At 45.5% G+C, this 6,669-nt stretch overlaps 1 long non-coding RNA gene across 1 annotated transcript in view; it reads right to left on the reverse strand.

The window, feature by feature from the left end:
• Positions 1-4,161: 4,161 nt before the first annotated feature.
• The window catches only part of LOC115948465, a 9,706-nt gene continuing 7,198 nt past the window's right edge, over positions 4,162-6,669 (reverse strand). Inside the window, exon 3 of the long non-coding RNA XR_004082295.1 lies at positions 4,162-4,186. This is a non-coding gene — a long non-coding RNA (uncharacterized LOC115948465). The remainder of the gene's footprint in view (positions 4,187-6,669) is intronic.

Consider the following 6,669-nt stretch of genomic DNA (forward strand, 5'->3'; position numbering starts at 1 on the left):
CATGTCTGCCCAATATTAGATACTAAAATAATTGTTAAACACAGACCTCTCTTTTTGGCCCAGTGTCTTGTCTCTCCCACACCTAAGAAAAGGTTTAACTTGCAGAAGTAACTTTTATCCTCACCATATTGCTACAGGTATCAGTATCATGGTATCTATTTACCCCACAGTAATCACAAAAGATTTCCTATTTTCAGTACCTTTTCAAGGTGAGGAACTGTTACTCTTCCTCTTTTACTCACAGGGAAACAAGGAGCTGAGAGTGTGTCAAGAACCTGGCTTTGCTAATTGTGCTATTTCAGGCACTTCTGCTTGTGAACATATGTGTGTTTTTCAGCAATGCCAAGGTTTTCACTCACTGAGTGTCACTTCCTTTGTTAGCTCCAAATGTGCAGAGGCTGAAAGGGCATCTTTACTAGTGAAAAATCTCTCAAGAACTCTTATAAATCATTCAAGCTTCTGGTTGAAAATGTTTCCTTTCACACACTTCTTAGTGCCAAATACAGGCCCATCTGGAATCATTATTAATTCTGTTGAACTGTTTAATTCCAAATGGTTCTGTCTTTTTTTTTTTTTAAGAAAGACTTGATTCAGTATTTTATAACCATAATTGGAATAGCACATTAAGACTCAACAGCTCATTTTTTTTATTCCAGGAAATGGCAAGCAACACATCTTGTACTCAATCAGTCACATTAATAGAGCAATGCTAAAAAATCTTGTAACATGCAGCTACCCACTAGTTTAATTCCTCTTACATATTTGTTTGCCATACAAACAGATTAGAATGAAAGCTTCTTAAACAATTTGGTGCGCTTCTCTTGTATGCTTTGTTGAGCACATCAGCCAGGGAACTGGAAGAATAGGTGCTCTGCCACTGAAATGGCTGAGCAAAGTGCAGAGCGTGCTCCTCCAGATACAAACTCACATCAAGACTGTTATTTCTGGTTTATCATCATGACTGAAAAATTGAATTCAGTTTGCAAGTCCCATTCACATTTCAAAGAGAAAAACACCCCCAAAAAAAAAACAACCAGTGGTTTTGTGCAAACCTGCTTATTTAACCTGTTTTTGCGTTAAACATTGCCTCTGGGATTTGAATGCACATGTTGAAGGGAAGGGAACTGTGAAATCTTGGTGTCATTTATGTCAGCAGCACAATTCCTGATGACTAACACTCAGGACAGCTGGGAAGTTCTCTGCACAGTTCTCCACGTGCAGCTGATGTGATGGGAGACACTCGGGCTGCACGTTTGCCTCCCGACACTTGCTCTGAAGAGCGCTCAGATCTCCAGAGCTCCGTGGGGCTGCTCAGTGCACGCAGGCAGGCTGCAAACACACAGCCAGGCACCGTGGCTGCCCACTGCAGGGCGCAGCTTGCATCCCCCACAAGCTGGGGATGAAAGCTCAGGAAGGTTTTCATCCCTAGAAGCTGGTGATTAATGTTCAGCTACAGAGAGCCGTAGGTATGGAACCAGTCAGGGCTTAGAGCGATGCAATTAGAAATTCATAGCCAGACTGTCATGATACAAATTAGCCTCAGCACTCATTTTCTTTGGCAAAACTCCCATCCTTTGGATGCCTTTCTGGTGAAATTTACTGTGACATGAAAGATATCCAAAATACAGATAAAAGGAGTAGTTTTCCGAGTGCAAAATCCACTAGAAGTGTTCGCTATAAACTCCCCATAAAATAAGCTGGAAGGCAGCTTTCATGTCTGGTTCATACTCCTGCTCAAAACAGGGTCAGCTTTGAAGTGAGATGGGGCTAATCAGGGCCTTATCCAGATAGGTTTTGAGTATACCCAAGAATGGAGAGCTTACAACCTCTCTGAGCACTTATTCTAACACTAGATCTTCTTTACCATGAAGTTTTTCCTCCTTATATCCAACTGGGACCCACCTTGCTGCGGTTCACTGCCCCTCACCTTACACAGTGCACCCCCAAGAGTCTGGCTCCATCTTGTCTATAGTCATTTGTTAGGTAGTTACAGGGAGGAATTAGATACTCCCTGAGCCATCTCTTCTCCAGATGAACAACCAGCTTTCTCAGCCTGCCCTTGTACTCCATGCAAGGAGTACTCCATGCACTCCTTGTGCCCCAGCAACCTGAGCATCTTGGTGCTTGTTGCTGAACTTGACCCAGCACAGAATCATACAATGGTTTGAGTTGGAAGGGACCTCAAAGATCACATCATTCCAATCCCCCACCACGGGCAGGGACATCTTCCATTAGGTCAGGCTGCTCAAAGCATCACCCAACCTGGCCTAGAACAATTCCAGGGATGGGGCAGCCACAATGGCTCTGGGCAACCTGTGCCAGTGCCTCACCACCAAATTTGTTGTCCAGCAGGACCCCTGGGTCTTGCCCTGAAAGCTGCTTTCTAGCAAGCCCTGCCTGTGCTGTTGCAGGACATTATTCCTTACTGGGTGCAGGACTTTGCCTTTATTGGACTTTGTGAAGTTTCTTTCAACCCATTTCTCCAGTCAGTTGTCATCCCTCTTCAATGTCCTGGCCTTCAGTGCATCCACTCTTCCACCAGTTTTGGGTCATCAGAGAACTTGGAGAGGTTCCATCCCACTCCATTGTCCAGCTTTAATGAAGAACATCCAACCCTGCAGTGAACCCTGAGGAGCACCGCCAGTAACCAGTCACTACTTCAACTCTGATCTGCTCCATGGAATACCTGGAGCCCTGTGGTCCAGTCAATTTTCCACTCCTCATCTTACCCTCCTGCTCAATGTTGGAATCCAAAATGCAGGGAACTCTCAGAACTTTGGGCCTGTAAGCCAAAGCTTAGAATTAAACACTGGATTTGATCTGAGACCTTGGAAAGGGCTTCCAAACTTAGGTGCTAGAAGCGAGAATGTGGGTTTATAGTTTAAAGCAGACATGTTAAGCTAAGTAGAGGAAAGTTTAGAGTTTTAGAGTACAGTTCTGTAGGTTTGTGTGTCATAACATGATTGGCTAAGAAAGTTTATACTGTAGCATGAGTCCATAAGACAAAATATTTAAGGATTGGGTCAAAACCATCAATATCCATGTTGGCAGTGTTTTATTGGTTAATAAATCCTTAAAAAAGTCTTGTAACTAGAGGTCTTGTGGCCTTCTGAGCCATGTGATGAAGCTGTGAGCCAAACTCACCCTTCCTGCCTATGTAGAAGATAATAAAAATAAATCACATCATCTAAAGCAACTTAGAGGTCCCATCTCTAACTCATCCAAAATTCCTTCACAAATCCTCACACTCAGTCCCCTTGTCTCCAGCTCAGCACCCAGGATGCTGCAGGAGGCTGTCAAAAGCCTGGTTGAAGTTCAGGTAAACACCACCCACTGCTCCCCAGTGCCTGCTGAGACGGCCATGGCCCTCTGGCACTGCCCCTTTCAGTGCCCATTGGCATCACTGCCCAAGGTGCTGTCCCCAGGATTTGTCACAGAGACCATGTGAAAGGATTCTAATGCCATTGGTGTCCTGGTACAGCTGATACAGCCACAAGGACTTGATTGAATACCAATGCCAAGAGATAGCAGCAAAGTAAATTCTGTTTGGCAATACTGCTGCAAAATCATCACATCCATGGAGAAGGGTTTGATGTATTAGTAATCAACTTCTCTGGAATATTCCTGTAATTGTTATGGTTCCTTAGGCGTAAGGAAACAATTTTCTGGATTTGGATCACTGTGTTAGTTAGTCTGACAAGCCCAAAATAAAGTAAATTTTCACACATCAATCATTAGCATATTTGCCTAAGAAACAGTGTGCAGAATTCATGCAAAATCAACAGCTTATTCAAGTAAATACATATTCATAATTATTCTATGTGAAATATTGCTTTCTGAGTTTATTCAGTGAATGCTAACTACATTCCTAACAAATATACAAAAATAACAGTTCCCCTGTTACTATGGAGAGGGAGAGGAGAAGGCATTGTGCTGGAGGACTAATTGTAAAATTAGTAAGAGTAAGAACAAGACAGTGTGGTTCCTTCAGATACAGTAATAATAATTCAGCAGCCCGAGGTTTTACATTCAAGGGTTTGGAGGGAGCTGCTGCTGAGTTGGTCTAGAGATGTACCAAAGGTTGTTTCATGGGAGGGACATTTTCCATCACTCCGAGGTACAAGAAGGGAAGGTGTAATCCTCCGCTGAAGGGAAACAAACACAGGAGCAGGTTTGCCATGAGCATCTGAAAAAAATGCATCACGAACAGGTTTGCATCACAAACCTGCGCTGGATCTGAAATTGCTTCGAGCTCGCCGGACACAGCCGCCCCTCTGAGACCCCATCCCTGCGACATCTCCTGCAGCCCAGCCGGCACAGCCAAGCCAGGATACATTCTATCCTTGCAGGAATCAGCGTGCACACGTGTGCACCTGCGGCCACTCGGATCCCTCATCTCCACAATGGCATTTGCTGGGAGCGAACAGAGCGCTCCGCTCCGCCCCTGCGCTGCATCGGCAGGGGCCAGCATTCCCTGTTCCAGTGCCACGGCTGTGGGAAAGCCAGGCTGCAGTGCCATTGCTCACAGAGGCAGAAGGAGGCAGCCTGCGCTATGGAGCAGTTAAACACAGGATTTGATGTGAGACCTCGGGAAAGGTTTGCTTTTTCCGAGCACGGCCAGGGAGGGAGCGCGGCGCTGCCCGGTGTCACTGCAGCCGGGCACGGACCGGGCTCAGCGCTGCACCAAAGGAGCGGCGGGCACGCTGCATTTGTGCAAACGCCTTGTAATTTACTAATTTACACCTTTTTACCAAAGATTGCTAAGCCCTCTGCCCAGATTCCTGACGTTCAGGTTCCCAGAGCCAGCGTGTGGCAGTTTTCCATGTGGCAGAGGGGCTTTTTCATCCCTAACAGGGCGCTGCACTCATTATTATGCAGCACATTTTTTTGTTTCTCTGTACACCAGGCCTGGGATCTTACAAGGAAGTGATTATACTTGCCTAAATAGAGATTCTGGTGACAAGATAATTTACAACGCTCTGTTGCATAATCATTGAGGCAAGGTCAGGGAAACCATTGATGTAGCACAAGCAGGGCAGCTGTAAATAAACCCCACATCAGGAGAGGGGCTACAGTCAGTGAGAACAGACGGACAAGAAAGGACAGAGAAGAAAGAACCTCCAGCTCTCTCACCGTGGTAAATTCTTACTCCCCTCCCTTATCTCCACAGATCCCATGGTTGGCTAATTAAAGAAGGAGGTGTAACTATCAATCTAATCTCACTTGTTCTCAAATTTACCATAATTTCTACACTTGAGAGGCTGGTGAAATGAAACAGCGCTACTAGAATTTCCCATTCATCAGCAGGGAGCAGAACAACTCTGGGAATTGGGCTAAAAATAATTAAGAAGCAGGATCAGGTGCTGTGCACATGCTGTACATGGGCCTGCAAGCACACAAGCATTTACTGGAGGTAGAAGCAGTAGCACAGGGGGAGATGAGCACCACCAGTAATTTTATCTTAACATATGAATGCTTGCAGATGTACTCACAGCATACTTATTAGAGCAGCAAAAATGCCCAAGAAAACTGCCATCAAATTATGCCACAAACAAAATCAGCTTTTTAAGCAGATAAAACCACCAGCAGTACTTCAGGAGACATTTGGGAGCTGCTGGGGTGGCCGCAGCACACAGGGTGCTCAGCACATGGCCCTTACCCCAGCACACTGTGGGCACAGAGCAGGTACACCCCCTTTGAGCAGGAAGGTTGATGTATTCTGGAAGCATCCATGTTATTTCACATGCTTTGCTGTGTTTTGCACTTGTGCAGTAACACTAGAGCTTTTCAGAAAGGGCTGGGAGGGAGGTGCTGCTGGGGCCTTGCTCTGCTCAGCACAGTGAGGGTGCAGCTGGCCCAGGAGCTCCTCCAAAAGACAGACTGATCAGACACACAGATATCCTGGATCAACAAAGCTGTTCTTCAAAACCCACTTTGATTTCAAAGGGATAGCTGAGAAGGAAGATGTACCTGAGAGGCAGGACTAGGATGGAGGATTTAACTAAATAAGTGGCTCTTACCTGAGGAATCAGCTGTCCAGCAGAATGATTTTTGAGAAAGATTCCCCAGCTTTACAACCAGTCAGCCTAAACACACAGTTACTTTCCATGTTACAGGAAAAGCCTTTATCTAGTTTGCAGCTCCTCCAAGAAGGGTTTAAGGAGATGGTGATGGGCCAAATCCTCAAGCCAGTGTAAATCAATGCTATTTGTCTGCCTCTGCTGGAAGCCCACTCTCTATTTCAGTTAAGAGCTAACACACAGCAACTTAATATGCATTTATGTTGATATTTGCACTCTGCAGGGTTTGGTAGATTGCGTGGCTGGCACGTGTCTGGCTGAATGTCACTTCCAAAAGCTAGGGGATGTCACTTCCAAAAGCCAGGGGACCTACTGGAAACTGCCTTTACGAGTGACTAGCTGGCCACATGTAGCACCTCTCTGGAAAAGCCTACCCACCTCAAGCACCTCCTTGTGATTAGTCTTTCAACTAGACAATACACATGACTGTCTTAAAAAGCTGAATTTTTAGGGACAGATTGCATTAATGAACAGAGGAAAATGTGGACAAATTTTCAAATTTTCTTCAAGCACTGCAAGACACAGGGAAAGGACACATGGACAGAGTGGCTGAGTCCCTTCAGAGACCACAGCAGTGGCTGGGGGGGCT

The sequence above is a fragment of the Geospiza fortis genome, unplaced genomic scaffold, assembly GCF_000277835.1.
Source record: "Geospiza fortis unplaced genomic scaffold, GeoFor_1.0 scaffold271, whole genome shotgun sequence".
Lineage (NCBI taxonomy): Eukaryota > Metazoa > Chordata > Aves > Passeriformes > Thraupidae > Geospiza > Geospiza fortis.